The sequence below is a fragment of the Sciurus carolinensis genome, chromosome X (assembly GCF_902686445.1).
Source record: "Sciurus carolinensis chromosome X, mSciCar1.2, whole genome shotgun sequence".
In the NCBI taxonomy this organism is placed as follows: Eukaryota; Metazoa; Chordata; class Mammalia; order Rodentia; family Sciuridae; genus Sciurus; species Sciurus carolinensis.
The window spans coordinates 36,248,191-36,262,532 of record NC_062232.1 but is presented as its reverse complement, the minus strand read 5'-3'; the positions used below and the strand labels follow the sequence as shown (position 1 = coordinate 36,262,532).

Genomic DNA, 14,342 nt, shown 5'->3' with positions numbered 1-14,342 from the left:
ACTGAGCCACATCCCCAGCCCTCTTTATTTTTAAAGATATATTTAAAAGATAAATATGTCAGATATTATAAATGAGTCTCCTGCTATACAGAGACTCATAATTGATGGGTGTGTGGTAGATGTTAATATCAGGATTGCTCTATTGTTCAACCTTTTAGCATCCATTTTCCTGTTTGGTTTCTTCTAATCCCAGTGAAAATGTCATTATAGGAGAAGCTAATTCCAGTCTTTTAACATTTGCCCATTACCAGTATAGCCACTTCCTCTGCAATGATAATTTAGAATTTGCTAGGGTATTATTCATTCACACTTACATGGCTGCAAAGATTATTAGAAGACTTTATATATTAGAAGATTTTAGTAGAGCATTTCCTTCATGCAACTAATCAAAGTTTATTTTAAAAGATTACAGCATATAACCAAAGAACTCAATTGTTTTAATTATACCTGAAGTTTTGACAATAAATACTCAGGAGGCCTCTGGGTCAAAATTTTCCTGTGAACTTGAAGAGATAATTTAGTTTCTAAGTTATTTCTCCAAATTTTGTACCTCAATAGCATTTCCATATTCTAACATCATAAAGTTCATATAATGTTGTATGATTTCCCCAAATATCCATAATGACAAATAGCATATATTCAATTTCTAGTATATTGGTACATTTTTAATTTCTTTCAAGATTCAAACAATGAACACAGGTATATTTGACTGATGTACATTAAATTAGAACTTCTCCAGTTTAAACAGCATATAAAGTTAGTAAATATTAAATTAGTAGTGGTGACAAGATAATAGCATAATGGCAGGTGTCAGTCAGCACCCAGAACAAATGGAATGGGTATAGTTGCATGTGACACTGTATAACAACTATTGTTAGCTTCACTTTCATCTTTGGATTTAACGAATGTTATAATCTTGGCGGTGCACCATGCTTATTTCTCTTAATAGTACACAGCCTGCCCTTGCCCCTAGAAATTGAATTAAACTGATAGAATCCCTTGTTGATGATCCCAGGTCTCCTCAGTCTCTGACTGAGAGGAGGTAAATCCCATAGTTGGAAACCTTTTGAAAGACTTGTGGATAGAGGATAACACAGATGTTTAACCAAGGACTCTGGGACCCTGGAACTTGAGTTCAGGACCCCTAAATATGCATATTGGGCAAGTTAACTACTTCAGCCTCAAGATCCTTACTTATAAGGTGGGAGGATAGCCCTGGGGATAACTCCCATATTATTCAATAAGTGTTAACTTTGTTAGTTTTATAAGTTGCTGAGCAGTACTTCACTGAGGGGACTTTGGAAACTTGGAAGATCAAATACCCTTCTAGGTCCAAAAAATTGAGCCAAAATGAGAGACCATGCTCAGAGGTGTTGTGTGTCAGAGGAACCAGTGTTTTCATCCCTACGACAGAATGTTTTGGTAAAACATGCAATGTTACCATTTTGCACAGGCCTTAGGTTTGTTAGGCTTAGTTTATTGCTAGTGTGTCTGCATAAAAATTACTTCCTCTAAGAGAGGAGCAAAAGGGTATAATACTCCTTCCTGATTTTGAGCATTCAAGTAATAGCCTTCTTTTGAGCTAAAAGTCTTTTTTTTTTTTTTGCTTTGATAAAATTACTGGTGTCTCAAGATAAAACATATCTTTAGATTTTTACCTACTAGTTAAGATCACCTGGTCTGATTTTCATGTTCACAAAATGCATCCATGTTCAACCCCCTCAGTCAATTCAGTAAATAAGATATAGAGAGCCAAGATCCAGTTAGCAATGTTTCCAAAGTTAGCATGTATTTATTTACTGAAGGGAGCTGTAGAAGAAGAGTAAGACCAAGTTCTTTATCAAAGGAAACCTAAAATGCGGTGGAAGATACAACGCTAGGATGCACAAAGAATAAAGAACAGTGAAAAATAGCATATAATTGAGTTCTGAATCTTGGGACCCAAGAGTTAGAAGACATCGCTGACAATCCCCAGAATTGGAGAAGTTCTTATCAAGGTAGTGGAATTAAATTAGTTAATTAATTTGCAGTGCTGGGAATGGAATTCAGGGCCTTGTGTGTGCTAGGCAAGGACCTTACCACTAAGATACACCCCTAGTCCCAAGAGAGTGGAATTTAGCAGTCCTGGAAAGCAGTCTAGGTTCAAGTGAGTAGAGAAGGAAAGAGAGGCTTAAAGATGGAAGGAAAACTGTAAGTCATAGGGCTAAAGACTGTAGTTAACAGATAAGATCCATATTTATATGACAGTGGGAGGTTCCATGTGGCTAGAATAAAAGGATAAGGAGATAAGAGTAATAAAGTTAGTAGAAGAAAGGCAGAATCAGAAAGTGAGATATTGAAAAGCAACGTGAAAAGTTCTTGTGATTGGAAATAGGGAGCCACTGAAAATTTATGCTGTACAGATCCAGTGAGTGGGTGGTCGAGAGCCTGAACACTAAGGAAGTCAAGACATAGAAATTCAGGAAATGATCTGATTGTAATGACTTGGTTACCCTTAATGTCCAAGGGAGGTTTCAAGAGAAAGGGGTGGGGCGGGATGGGAAGGAGGCAAGAATGGGGAGGAGAAGGTCTTAAGAATGAGGACGAGCAGGTCTTCACTCACTTGGCTTTCTTTCCATTTGCTGAGTGTTCGTCCAGAAGAGAGTATCACAAACAATAATTCATGTTTTTCCTCTGAAGTTTTATAATGGGAATAGACTTAGCTATGTTTAAATTCTTCTTTCTTTTTAAGAAATAATAACAGAGCTGGGCATGGTGGTGCATGCCTCTAATCCCAGTGACTTGGGAGGCCGAGACAGGAGAATTACAAGCCTTAGCAATTTAGGGAGATTCTGTCTCCAAAAAAAAAAAAAAAAAAAAAAAAAAAAAAAAAAAGGCGGGGGGGAGGTGGTGGAAGCTGGAGATAGCTCAGTGGTAAACACCACCCCTGGGTTCAATCCTCAGTACCAAAAAACAAAATGAAACAAAACAAAAAACAGATAAAGAGAGAGAGATTTTCATGCTAAGGGCTGTGATCCAGTTTACTAAGTGATAAACACATAACTTGGGTAATCTGAGACACAGATTTTATCTCTTTGTTATAAAAACTGTTATTGAAACTTTTTGTTTTGTGACAGAAGGGACACCATCAGACAGTCTCCGGGTAGGTCTGATCTTTCAAAGGTTATTCGTTTTACCATACTCTGTTAAATGGCATCTTAAATAATATATTCTGGGGTGGGGTTGTGGCTCAGTGGTAGAGTGCTTGCCTAGCATGTGTGAGGCACTGGGTTTGATCCTCAGCTCCACATATAAATAAATACATGAAATAAAGGTCCATCAACAACCAAAAAATTTAAAAAAAATTATATTCCAGTTAATTTCCACTTCATGTCTGAAGTTTAAACTCTTGATCTTATGTTAGCCATTTCTTACTTAGGTCATTTTTCATTCTGGCCTTTTCCTCATCAACATTTATCAGAATTGCAGAATGGTTAAGGTTTCCTAATGGGTCCTTAGTTTTATTTGCTCTCCTTATAGCCTAAATAACCCTCCCTTTTGATTAACCTCTCCAATGTTTCTAGCAATTCTTTTGTATTGAATATGGGATCCCGACCCCATCTTTTGGGGTTGGGCTACTTTTGGTTCCTGCAATCTTAGTTGTGTTTCTATATTAAATCATGCCTTCATACTTATATATTTTTAATTATATCACACTTCTTTGGGTTATTTTCCAGTTTTCTCTATTAAAGCAACAAACTTAGACAGGGCATCTTTTCCAGAAGGATAAAGTGAAAAATTAAAAATCTAAACAATTAATCACCAAAATTCTCTCAAAAGTTTTGAAGAGGGGGCTGGGGATATAGCTCAGTTGGTAGAGTGCTTGCCTCATAAGCACAAGGCCCTGGGTTCAATCCCCAGCACCACAAAAAAAAAAAAAAAAAAAAAAAAAAAAGTTTTGAAGAAGAAAATCCACTAATATAAATAAAAGATGCAATCACATTCTTTCTTGGTGATTTATGGTTAGAAGAAATTTTTTAGAGGGATAGGAATTTTTTTAATGGCAAATATTACAGAAATAATAGATATTTATAGTGAAAATGTGTAAATTACAAAAAATGGCAAGAAGAAAATGAAAATCATCCATAATTGAAACCTACAAAAATAATCACTCTTACAATTATTTTCTTTATGCAAACCATATATTGTATTTGCCATAATCATTGGTAATCCCTTTAAAAATGATAAATACTATGAATGGTTAGTCACATTTAAATGCTCTTCTTTCATATGATCTTGATAAATTTAGAGTATTAATTCACATGATTGTTTTATAACTTGACCAGTCTCCTATTGCTGAACATTTGTGTTATTTCCAAATTTATGTTATTTTTAAACAAAGTGATTATGAACTTAAATTATTGTGCATAATTTCAGATATTTCTTTAGAAAAAATTACTAGAAATAAATTTGGGATTTTTTTAAAGGCATTTGACAAGTATAGCAAAATTGTCACCTCAAGCAAGTTTTACCAACTTACTTTATGGTGAATTTTTAATCATGGCTTCTTAAGCATTACAATAGGAAGCCAACATTTTCCCCACCTCTGGCACAGCACAAAGAAAACCATGATTCTTCACCAGTTGGAAATTGTAATTCACTGAAGTTACAGGTTCCAGAAATTATAAATATCTTCAGTTTTATAAAACCTTACTGGTGGTGAGTAAATTTTGCCCTCTACTACAGATGCTGAAAAACTGGCTTTAGCAGTTATTACCTTAGGCCTTACCATTGTTTATTTGGGAACATATATTTTTACAACAGTGTTTAATTTATTGGACACCATTTGTCCTGTGCTTCTAGAATTTTGGCATCATTAATTAGATGACTGTTGTGTTTCAATGCAGAAAAGAAAAGAAAATAACCCTGTAACCAACCAATTTTTATGATTAATTATTTCTACTCGTCTAGATAAGACATAAATATAGCCTTTGTTCACAACCTATTATAACAGCTGATCAAACAGCTGTTTCATGTTTTGCATTTTAATTTCCTCTCTAGTTTGCATTCAAATCCTGTGGTAGATTTTAGTTTATTTAGGAGACCTATAAGATACAGTTGACTGTTTCAGAATAGCCTTTTTACGCCACATCAGTTAGTCGAAATCAAATAACCTTTGTTAACACTGCTGATAAGCACACTGGAAGATGTGCACTAAAATGATTTGTCCTTGTTTCATCAAATGTGTTTTCCCATCTTGTTATTTTTGCAGGCAGGAAAATACATTTGTTCATTTTTTGTTTCATTTATTCATTCAATAAGCCCTTGTCAGGTGCATTATTTACCAAACACTGGGCTAGATGTGAAGATATACAGATGGTTAATACATGTGCCCTCCTTTGAGGGGTACACCAAACAGAGGGAGGCAGACATGTACAGGTGAATGCCTTGAGGGCTGATGGGTCTGAGAAAGACATGGAGAAGGTGGTAGCTTTAGTTCAAGGGCCTCAGCCTCTGAAGGAAGACTTGAAGAGGATTTATTGAAGAGATTATCAACCAATTCAAATATTCTTCTTTATAATTTAAACCCATGCCGTAATATATATATATATTACATAATATATATATATATATATATATTACTATATATATATATATATATATATATATATATAGTATTGAAATTTCAGGTTCATTCTATTTTTTCTCTTGACCCTAAAATGGCAGTATGCTGTAGTGGGCCTCTTGGAGCCCCCTTCTGGATATGCTGAATGTAGGCTGCTACTGGCTCACAACTGAGACCTTCTCTTTATATTGCCCTTGACTGAAGGGAACTGACTCACCCAAGGGCATGCTTCTCCCATGGAGGCACCTTGCAGCCAGTGTGGTGACATGAAGGCCTGGCTTCATTGCCTCAACTCAGGACAAGTCTGAAGGGCCATCTCAGCTTCAGAGCTCCCTGTAAGATTGACTGATTTCCCTATTGTGACTGCAAGGCAGTTCATTTCCCCTCTCTGCTCAATCCTGCTTCCTTTATTTCTTTACACATCTTGAGCTCTGGTGAAGCTTCCACATGCAAATCTCTCTCCAAGGCTGCTTCCCAGGGACCTTAATCAAAAGAGACAATGATTGAAGGACATTTTGTTTTGTATATAACAAGATGTTGTAATCATGAAGATTTGGCCAGTTGAAGGTGGAAGCCATTAAAGGACATGGTATTTTCCATCAAAGGTACAAGAAGCCATTAGGATCTGGGGAGGGTACATAACCTCATCAGTTCTATATAACCTGTCTTTGACATCCTGAGAGCAGGGGGTGAAAAGTAAAGTCTGATTGCTACCATGACCCAAACATGCTCAGGAAATTCAATTCTTTTCTCACCATTCTATGGGTGGATTTAGAGCTGAGAGCAGAGCCTTTTATGTGAAAGTGCTTACAAATATGTATGTCTTCCTTTATTGGAGAAAGTTGTGGCAATGTGGCCGAGGTAGAAATGATGAAACAGACAACCTTGATATGTGAAGACTGGATAGAGAAATTGGGAACTGTCCATCTCTCCCAGACCACTATTTTTTGTCTAGCTTAGAGTCTGGGTTTTTGGGAAAATACCATTGTTGGTGCCTACCTCTATTCTTTCCCTAATCCTGCCACCATTTTATGCATATTCCTATAGGAATTCTCATAGGGAGTTGAAGATACTGAACATGATTATAAAAATGGGCAATAGAATCCAAGATGGACAAGGAAAAAAGTGGGACTGTGAGTGAGCTAACTGATCAGTCAGTTCAAATGGAGAGATTAATAGTTTTGAGATTTTTGGTTCAAGGACATTCACATTGGAGGAATTTGAGCAAGTGAACTGGAAGGATAGATCATCATGCCTGGAAGGGTATGTGCTATGAGCTTTTGACAGGTAACCTTTTGGTTCTACTTCTGAAAATTACCATAACCTTCCTTCCTTCCTTCCTTTCTTCCTTCCTTCCTCCCTCCCTCCCTCCCTCCCTCCCTCCCTCCCTCCCTCCCTTCCTTCCTTCCTTCCTTCCTTCCATTATGGTTAGGGTATCAAGTCCAGGGTTGCATGCATGCTAAATGCTGAGTTTTAACTTCAACTCCTATCCATAAGATTTTGAATCAGCATGTCCTGATTTATAATCTTTGTGATTCAACAAGTGTTTTAAGATCCAGGAAAATAATATCTTTTGTTTTTAAATTAAATCAGCCATTGGATTTACAACTGGATAGAGGATAGTATTACTTGGTCTAAGTTTAGAGATGACCAATAGGCCTCTCTGCTGGAGAAAAGAAGGAACTGTATACCTTGAGTCCTCAAGATTCTACATAGAGGCATGTGTTAAAATTGGATACAGTCTCTTGGAAGAAAATGATATACAGCAGAATGGGGAAAAGATCCAAAGCAAGGTGCCCAGGACCCAGCAATGTGAAGCAGAAAGGAGTTTACGATAGACTGTACCTACTGGCTTGTTCACTCTTTCTTCCTTCCTTCCTTCCTTCCTTTCTTTCATTCATTCTTTCTTTCTTCTTGGTACCAGGGATTGAACCCAGGGTTGCTTAACCACTGAGCCATGTCCACAACCCCCACCCCCTTTTTTTTGAGACAGGGTCTTGCTAAGTTGCTTAGGTTCATGCTAAGTTTCTAAGGCTATCTTTGAACTTGCGATCTTCCTGCCTCAGCCTCCTGAGCCTCTGGGATGACATCTGTGTGCCAGCATGCCTGACCTGGCTTATTTTATTGAAGATGATTAGAAAAACATAGGAAAAAGGCAGAGACTGTATAATTCAACATTATTTAAAGTCCAGTAAGGACAGCACTTTTTTCTGTTGCACAGAAAACTGAGAGAGAGAGAAAGAGGGGTGAGACCTTATGGAGCTAGGCTATTAATTAGTATTATGCTGTCTAACACTTTGAGGATTCTGTTCTTGGATTAAAAAAGAAAAAAGCACATTATTTATGGGCATGTATATAAAGGGAAATTGTAGAATTGTTTTTAGTCCTGTGATTCGACCTCTTATATTTTCTATCCACTCAAAGTTTGGATGGCATCATGCCATTCTGTCTGTCTGCCACTAGTCTTTGATTTAGAAAACATTAACTGAATGCTTTATATATGCTAGGTACTAGGAAAGAACAATCAGGAAATAATTCCAGCTAGATGTGCAAGCAAGCACACACACACATGAAATAATATGCCCATATATCACTGGCTCATGTTTAAAAAAATGTACTTTTCAAATGAAAGAAGACTGTTGGTCCCATGAAAGATCTTCCCTTTGGACAAAGTCAGAAAGGGTGCTAAGATCACTTCTATTTTTATTTCCAAGTGCTCAGTCCTCTGCTAGTTTTTTAAACATTTTATTCATAGTTCATGTGATATTTCTGGCCTAAGGAGGGGTAAGGAGACTATCACATGTGCTTTTTATGTTATCAGAAGTTGGACTGAGCACAGAGGCTGGCAGAGCTGAAAGGGGATCATGTGGTCCTACTTGATAAAAAGCAGAGCATCTAACATGCACTGCCTGTGTTCTGTTTTCCTCTCTTCGTTCTTTTCTCTCTGATTTCATGGAGAATGTATCCAAAGGAAAAATGAATTTTCTATAGGTAAATCAGTCTGCCAGTCCACAATATTGAGCTTTCAGTGGACATTTCTGAGAAATGGAGAAAATTACAGAGAGATGACAGGAAGGTAGAGCAGGCATTTGTGTGTAGAAGAAAAATCATTTGGGGCGTGTGCTTTTTTTATTTCTGGGTTTTAGTTTGTGAGGACAAAACTATGCAAGGCTGATAGAGATAAGAAAGCACTTCTTTTTTTCCTTCTTACTGTGTTCTTTTAAAATGTATTTCAGCAAACAGATATCTTTAAATCTAGCTTCTTTTCCCATACCTAAATTCTTTGGAAAAAGTTTGTAGGTTTAGGGACTGGGGTTGTGGCTCAGTGGTAGAGCGCTTGCCTAGCACATGTGGGGCATTGGGTTCCATCCTCAGCACCACATAAAAATAAATAAATAAAGGTATTGTGTCCATCTACAACTAAAAATATTTTTTAAAAAAGAGTTTGTAGGTTTAAAGATCACTTGAGAATAAATTTAAAACTGATCTTTAAAATTAAGAGCATCTTGAATTTTAAATTTCCAGTGAATATGTGTGAGTGAGAGTGTGTGTGTATGTGTGTGTGTGTGTGTGTTAAGTTGTTTGAATACCTTTTAATAGAAAATCTGGATTTTATAACAGTATTTGCACTTAGACTTCAAACCAGTCTTCAAATTAATGCATTCTATACATAAATATTTAGCACTGTTTTTCAACAGTTTTCAAATATATTAGATGAAGACCTCAGTGACAATGAAAAATGATGTCTGTGGGTAATTTTTGAAGTGAAAGCTTATTGAATCTTGCCACTAAAATAATTGCAGCTGTATGTGAAGAATAAAAAACAATTTGCAAAATATAGTAACAATAACATCTGCCTGATATTTCTAAAGGACCTTGGTTATGTATAATTCTTGTCCACATGATAAGAAGGGCATGTTAGTTTTTTTCCTTTCAACAAATACATTTTTCTCCTGCAAGATGGTTTGTGAATTAGGTTGTTTATTTTTTTGTCATTCATACATTCAGTGTGAACGGTTAGAAAGAGACAAAGGGTGGAAAACCAGGTTGAGAGCTTATATTTATCTCTTATTGTTGTTTAGTTGAATGTTATTTTTAGTCTTCGGCATCTGAAGCTTGAAAGAAATACAGTGCAGCATAGGGATGTTTGTATCCCATAAACTTTTTGTTTCCACATTTTTTGGTGCATTGTATTTGTACATAAAAGTGGGATTTGTTGTTACATATTCATGCATGCACACAATATCACAAAGTATTTTCACCAATATCACTCCACGGCATTTTCCCCCACTCCCAGAAAATGGTTATTTAACTAACACTCTTCTCTAAAATAGTACCCACAACCTAAGAAAAGATTTTGCAGCTTTTCATGTTATGTATTCATTGGATATTTGGAAACATCACCTCTCCTTATCATTCCTGATACCAATTTCCTGCTTCCTTCTTAAATCTCTAGCTGTTCCTTCGATCTTCTTTGCCAGCCCTCTTCCTCTGGCCACTCCTACTTACTTGGCCTTGTTTCCTGTTTTGGGAAGTGGAACCACCTTCAGGCCAGTTTTTAAGCCAAAAGCCTTGATATTTGTAGCAGATCTTGTTGGGGTCCCACTAGCTCTCCTTAATAATCATTTCCCATATACATGGACTTATGGCTTCTGTCTGCTGCAGGTCTTTGCCTTATGAATTTCTTTACCCACTAAAGTCCCTCTTAGCTCATCCTCAGGGCAGACCTGCAGTGGGGATGGGCTTAATGACACCCAGGGGCAACTGTCAGCCTATGACTTCCTCACCTCCTACATAGAGTAATTGAGGTGTGTTCCACACTGTCTCCCAAATGCCCCCATGGTTGCCCACAGTTAAACCCACTTGATGCTATCCCCTTCATCGACTGCCTTCCTTTGTTTCTTCTCCCCTCTAGGAGACTTCTGCCCCCACTAGGGAATCTTGAGATCACCTCCCAAATAAATTAGTTACCCAAATCCTAATCTCGGGGTCTGTTTTTGGACCAACTCAAATCAAGATGCAATTTTTCTAGTTATATTCTTGTATTCTTTATGATTTCTAAGGTCCTGTTAGTTCTAGTTTCAAAACATACATCGAACCTGTCCGCTCACTGTCTCCAGTAGCCCCACATCCCAGAAGGGATCTGACTTCTCACTTGTACCACTGTGGTTCCAAGAGTCTGCTCATTTATTCTCCATCATTAACTCTAACCCATTTTTAGTCCATTTTGTGGTAAAATATACATAACATAACATTCACCACTTTAACCACTTCTAAGTGTACTGTTCAATGGTATTAAGCACATACAAATTGCTGTACATCCATCAGCACCATCCATCTCCAGAACTTTTGCATCTTCCTAAACAAAAACTCTCTACCCCTTAAGCACTACATCCCCATTCCTTCCTCTCCACAACCTCTACGGACACCACTCTACTTTCTGTCTCTATAAATTTGACTTCTCTAGGTCCTTATATGAGTGAAAGTATAGAGTATTTGTCCTTTTGTGCCTGGCCTATTTCACTTAGCACAGTGTCTTCAAGGTTTATCTATTTAATCCATACTTACACTAAATGAGAACAGTTTGTTTTTAATGGTAAAACAATGTTTAAGTTACATAAAATATTGTCAGAAGTGAAGCAAATGAAGTTAGTCAAAGACAAAGCTAGCGACTGTATTTGTTGATCTTTGTCCCTTCCTTACCCTTCTGAGGCAGCCTGGTGTGTACCTTTTCATATATTTCTTCTAGAAGCTAGAGTCAACTTTTCTAAAATGTAAATCTCATGAGGTTATTCTTCTACTTCACCCTTCAGTAATCTCCTACTAACCCCAACATAAAGTCTGAAAGAATGACTGTGACCCAGACACCACAGACCTGACCACTGCCTAACTTGAAAGAATTGTCTCCTGCCATTTTCTGCCTTTGGCTCTGCAGTCACACTCCACTTTCAAGTTCTTGAAAGGTTTTCTGGCCTTCATACTTTGTCTTCTCCCACATGGAATCTCTTCCTAGTTCTCTTTCTTCCCAACCCCAAACTTGGGTCTGACTTTTTATCAACCTTCTGGATTTATTTTAAAACTCACTTTTTTGGGTCTCCTTGGGACAGGCCCATGCAAACAACATTGCATGTCCTGCTTTTGCCTTCATGTGGCACCTTATTCTGCATCTTTTATGCCTTCCCTAGTACAATGTCTTAGAGGGCAGGCACTGTATCTTCTTCACCATCTTCACAGTGCCTGGTACATAGAATGGTTAAAATAAATACTTATTGTTCATTAAGTCTTTCCTGGAGAAATAAATTGAGAACTTTGAATTGCATTTGAGTTCTTCTATGCTGTTGCTCTTTTCTGAGTTACTTTTATATCATTACTATGATGGGTTAGAGGGTGTCTTTTAGTTATACTTGTTTTGAAACCACCTCGTTGGCCAGGAAAATTATATTGGTAGTGAAGGAAGTGTCTTTATTTTCCCTGAGTCTTTTTAATCCCATTTTCAACATTCACATACTCAGCGGTTGTTTGATAGCAGCTGTGACTCTAATCCACCATGATACAGGCTACAGTCCCTTATCTACATTTCCACAATCCCCAGAGCTCTGAAAATGGAAAGTATTTTCTGGAGTTTCAAGCAAAACTTGACCAGAACTGATGTGCCTAGTTTACAACTAGCCATATTTTACTGCAGACATAATAATGCAGACGATTATATGGTAGTTGTCTCAGTTCTTGCTAGCGCTATTAGATAATGTGTATATATTCATTATATTACTTTGAATCTGAAAGTTTCACAATTGTGAAGTGCCCTTGGTCCTAAGTGTTTCAGATTAGTGAAGTCATTTAAAATATATATCAGGAGGACAGCATACATTAGAAAATTGTATATCATGGCACATGCCTGTAATCTCAGCTACTTGGAAGGCTAAGGCAGGAGGATTGCAGGTTTGAGGTCAGCCTGGGCAACTTATTGAGACCCTGTCTCAAACAATAAAAAAGGACTGGGAATGTATTTCAGTGGAAGAGCACCCCTGGGTTCAATGTCTAGTTCTACAAAATAAATGAATTAAATAAATAAGTAAATACTTCAAGTAAGATGGTCATATACCATTTTCCATCTTGAAGTTTTTTTAGTTGATATTTTGTTTTGCTAATGCATATGGCTCACTGTTCTCAGAAAGGATTTGATTATTCTCACAAACTTTAGCAAAAGTTTAATATCTGGAGTCCCAATAAAATGTCCTGATTTTGTGCCTTTGATACTTTGATGGCAATACTTCCATGACATACACTTTTCTGACCCTCTGAGTAGGACCATCATTTATACTAAATTCTAGAGGACACAGAGTAGTCACTAACACTTGGCTGATTCTGGAATCTTCTATGCATTAGTCTCTACCAGCTTCAGTGTTCCTGCTATGCTCCCCTGAAATCCTTTATAGTGTTTCCATGTGCTGGAGACACTGCCATTATGCTACTGGTTTTTCCTACACTGATAGGACTGAAGTCTCAGAATCTTGTAGACTGAGTCCTAGGTGAGGCAGTGCCTCTGGAGACCCCTGCTCCAAAGGCTACCGCATTTCCCATGTAGCCTGGTCTATAGCCTCAGTCCATTGAAAACATATACTGCAGTTATGGTGAATTACAGAAATTCAGTGTTATTTGTCAATACAAATCAATAAAAGCTAATTCTAAAATCTCTCTCTCTGTGTTGGCTAAACAGAAAACCGCAGAAGTGTTCTTTTAATGACCTGACCAACAATCATTTCAGATCTTTCTAGTAATGTAAGATAAGAATATTATTTGAAAAGAAAGAGTAAAATGTAACTTGGTTTTGGTGCTCCTAGGAGCAGACCCTGAGGCAAAGATTTGGATGCAAGTCATTTATTTGGGAGGTGAGTCCAGCTGTACCAGTAGGGGAGTGGGGAGTGAAGAAGAGAGGTGGGACAAGCAAGGAAGCCAATGGAGAAAGGGTGTGTTTTCAAGCTTGGCACTCAATCCTGTTGGGGAACTGGGAGGCACTGTAGGATATTCCTCCGTTATCCCCACTGAGGTGTGAAGGAGCTGCAGGATTTAATGGCCCAATGGCACCTGTAGCCAGAAAAAGCTTTTGGGCAAAGAGTCAGGGAGGCTCAAGGAAGGAGTGATTGCCTATAAAAGTGCATGAGGAGGAAATATGAATGGGGCATCAACAGCAATTCTACAACATCTTTTATTAAAACCTCACATAACTTGAAGAAGTAATAATACTAATAATCATTCTTATTGAGGTCCAAAATTTCACCTTCATAAGATTTTTAAAATAATAGCTTTGTTGATTTATCATTCACATAGAGTTCACTCATTTAAATGTTCAATTCATTGGTTTTTAATGTATTCACAGGATCATATGACTATTACTCTAATGTAATTTTCAAACATTTTTGTTCCCCTCCAAAGGAAATCCTATACCCCCTAGCAGTCATTCCCCATTCCTGGCCATCACCACCATTATCTGCACCTCTGGCAACCACTAGCCTGCTTCATCAGCAGGCTAGTAGTTGCCAGAGGTGTAGATAATTTACATTTTATATAAATGGACACATACTATATGTCTTAGTCAGCTTTTTCATCACTGTGACCAAAAAACCTGACAAGAACAATCAGTGAAGGAAGAGTTTATCTTGAGGCTCATGGTTTCAGAGGTCTCAGTCCATAAATACCTTGTTCTATTGCTCTGTGTCCAAAGTGAAACAACATATCA

The 14,342-nt window shown here is 37.4% G+C and overlaps 1 protein-coding gene and 1 non-coding gene across 2 annotated transcripts in view; both read left to right on the top strand.

Annotated features, from left to right (window-relative positions):
* Positions 1-14,342, top strand: part of Maob (monoamine oxidase B) — a 112,630-nt gene that overhangs the window by 5,659 nt on the left and 92,629 nt on the right. The gene's annotated exons all lie outside the window — the stretch shown is intronic.
* On the top strand, positions 3,835-3,908 carry Trnam-cau (transfer RNA methionine (anticodon CAU)). Its single transcript has one exon. It is a non-coding gene; the product is annotated as a tRNA-Met (tRNA).